This window comes from Nicotiana tomentosiformis, chromosome 2 (assembly GCF_000390325.3).
Source record: "Nicotiana tomentosiformis chromosome 2, ASM39032v3, whole genome shotgun sequence".
Taxonomy (NCBI): domain Eukaryota; kingdom Viridiplantae; phylum Streptophyta; class Magnoliopsida; order Solanales; family Solanaceae; genus Nicotiana; species Nicotiana tomentosiformis.
In genome coordinates this window covers 38,497,017-38,500,693 of record NC_090813.1, presented here as the reverse complement: position 1 = coordinate 38,500,693, position 3,677 = coordinate 38,497,017, and positions in this window count along the sequence as shown.

The following is a 3,677-nucleotide window of genomic DNA, read 5'->3' as shown; positions in this document are numbered from 1 at the left end:
ATTTTTAGCTCAACAACCTTCCTACACCCTTTGATAGCACATGCATATAAAATAAGCAACTCTCATGCCCAAAAATTATCTTGCTAATTACCCATTTTCAGATAATTTCGAAATTAGGGTTTAGGGTATAGAATCTTACCTCTAGGATGAAGACATAGTGAGCTTCCCTTCTTAATCTTCCAAAACTTGAGAAAGAATTGAAGAAAAGTTATTGAAGAACACCTTCTCACTCTAGGGCACTCTCTCACACTTTAAAATATCAGATTATGTCTCTAAAATGGCACAACGAGTGTATTTAACGAAATAGGGTCGGGTTTTAAAAAATAAACCTAAAAATGGAGCTCCGGAACAGTTATGCGACTGCATATGCGACCGCATAATGGATATGCGGACCGCATATCAGTCGCATAATTGCTGATAAAATGATCAAAAAAGCCGTCAGTGCATGCGGTCACTATGCGGTCCGCATAATGCATCGCATAACATTTATGCGATCGCATAATTGCTTCCAACTGACCCAATTAACTGCCTCACTCTGCGCCCATTATGCGGTCCGCAAAGTGATTTTGCGGTCGCATAGTGGACCGCAGAAATGCACATTTCTGCCAAAAAAATTCTTTTACTTTTCCGTGCATTGTTCAACCCAAAATGTCCGAGCCTAGTCCGGCATCATGAAACATTGTTCACTCCTCAAACACGTAAGCCTAGTCCGACACCATCAAACATTATTTTCTTTGCATATTTTACCGGGCTTTACACTTAAGTACTTCGAAATTTTTCGGGATGTTACAATATAAATGATGGCATTTGTCCATGCGTTTTTACAAAGAAAACAATATCAGAGTTTGTTATACGTTTTGTTTATGTTAATGGCATAAATCTCATAGGAACTCCAGAAGAGCTCCAAAGGAAAAAACTTTGTCTTAGTCTGCAAATTGAATATTTAGAAGATGGGATCTTTATCCATCAATCTGTCTATACAGAAAATATCTTAAAACGCTTTTACATGAACAAAGCGCACCCATTAAATAAACCAAATGGGTGTTCGATCACTTGAAGTGAATATGGATCCGTTCTGACCTCCAGAAAAGTATGAGGAACTCCTTGGTCCTGAAATACTCTATCTCAGTGCAATTGGTGCACTTATGTATCTTGCTAATGCTAACAAAGTTGGTGCAGATCATATTGGTTATGCAGATGCATGTTATTTATCCGATCCTCATAAAGTTTGATCTCAAATCGGGTATGTGTTTACATGTGGAGGTATTATCATATCATGGCGCTCCACAAGACAATCAATTGTTGCTACTTCTTCAAATCATGTTGAGATAATAACTATTCATAAAGAAAGTAGGAAATGCGTATGGTTGAGATCAGTGATTCATTTTATTCAAGAAAAATGTGGTTTGGAATGTGATAAAAGATCCACAATTTTATACGAAGACAATGCTGCGTGCATAGCCCAATTAAAGGAAAAATTTATAAAAGGAGATAGAACGAAACACATTTCACCAAAATTATTCTACACACATGATTTTCAGAAAAATGTGACATCAATGTGCAACAAATCCGTTCAAGTGACGATCTAGCAGATTTGTTCACTAAATCTTTGCCAACTTCAACTTTTGAGAAAATAGTATACAAGATTGGAATGCGGAGACTTAAATATTTGAAATAAAATTTTCATCAGGGGGAGTAAAATACGTGTTGTACTCTTTTTCCCTTACTAAGATTTTTCCCACAGGGTTTTCCTTATAAGGTTTTTAATGAGGCAACTAGAATTACGTATTACTAAATATGTGTACTCTTTTTCCTTTACTGGAATTTTTTTCACTGAGTTTTTCCTAGTAAGGTTTTAACGAGTCACAATATCTTTTAATGAACATCCAAGGGGGAGTGTTATGAAAATATTATATTATGGATGTCCATTCATTACTCCGCTATAGATAATCTTCCTGAAGAAGATTATCCATTTAGTACTCTGTTGAAATTTATCTACAAGCAGCTAATGCAGGCAGGTTGCAAGCAACTCAATGAAATGATTTGCAGCAACTTCTTATTAAACAGGCAGGTTGCAAGCAGCTCATGCAGACAGCTTACAAGCAGCTCATGCAGGCAGGTTGCAAGCAACTCAATGAAATGATTTGCAGCAGCTTCTTATTAAACAGGCAGGTTGCAAGCAGCTAATGCAGACATCTTACAAGTAGCTAAAGAAAAGCTTTGCAGCTGCTTCCTTAAAAGCCTCGCAATTGCTTCCTTTCTTATATAAATAGAGGATTTTTCAGTTCATTATGGACAACAGTTTGAAGTTAAATAAAAATATCAATCTCCCTTTATACTTGTCTTCGATTTATTTACTTTACAGTCTTTATTTTATAATATAATTTATTTTTCAATTATAGACAGAAAATAATTCCCTCCTCTTTTTTAATTTAATTTGTTAAATAAATATATTTAAAGGTAAGGGTAAGATTTTCGTACACACTATAATTCTCAAACCTCATTTGTGGGACTACATATTGTTATTATTGTTATTGTTGTTGTTGTTATACTTTAATTTATCACTATTTGTCATTTTTATTCCTTTCTAAATATCAATTATATTGTTTTATTTTTATTTTTATGATTTGTAAGTAGAGTTTAGCGGGAGCTGCAACATATACTGAAGCTCTTTAGGACGAGTTCTAATGTTCTATGCAGTTGTACACAACAAACTTTTAGGTTGAACTTTTTGTGTTATTGCGGGCGGATGCAGTGTGACAGTTACGAGTTAAATTTAACCCATAACTTTTGACGTAGAATAAAAATTATATGTAAAAATTTATTAAAATTATAAAAATAATAGATATGAACTCATAACTTTAAAAATATAATGAGTTTAATGTTAAATTTTTTTAAAGTTGAACCCACAGAGTTTAAATCCTAAATCCGACTATGATTATTGCTATAGTTTTGTATTTTTATTTCTACACAAAAAAATAGTAGTATTTGATATTCATTCTTCTTGCTGGTTATGAGTTGCTCATTAGCGTCGAGGTATTTGAGATATTGATCGTGTTACAACAGTGCGCATATGGAGAGATAACAACTTTAGATTATTTTTTGTCCTTAGATACTCGACTCCCGTTTGGCCATAAATTTTGGCATTTTTTTTCAAATATTATTTGTTCATGGAATATGATCAGTTTTTGAAAAAAATTTTGATTTTTTTTTTCAAATTCCCAAAAACTAGTTTAGTTGAGAAAAGAGTTCTTAAAGTTGAAGTTCAAATTTTCAAAAACTGGTTTTTGGCTACTTCAATAACTGATCATATTCCATGAATAAATAATATTTTTTTTTTTTTTTTGAAAAAATATAGCCAAAATCTATGACTAAACGGAAGTTTAGAAGGTCAAGAAGATGTCAACTAAATTATAATACATCAAGAATGTTCAATGGTACTAAATTCAAATTTTGAATGGTACAAAAATTGATAAATCAACTATGAGGGAGAACATGAAAATTTGGGTTGGAACCTAGAATTGTTCAAGCAACTCAATGGTAACATTAATCAAAGCGACAACATGCAAAGTTCTTTAGTAGCTGTGTAAATTGTAACCACAAGCTGTTGTTCATAACTCATAGGCGCATAGCAAAACTATCAGGGGTTAATGTCTAATTTTCAAAAGAAAGAGTAC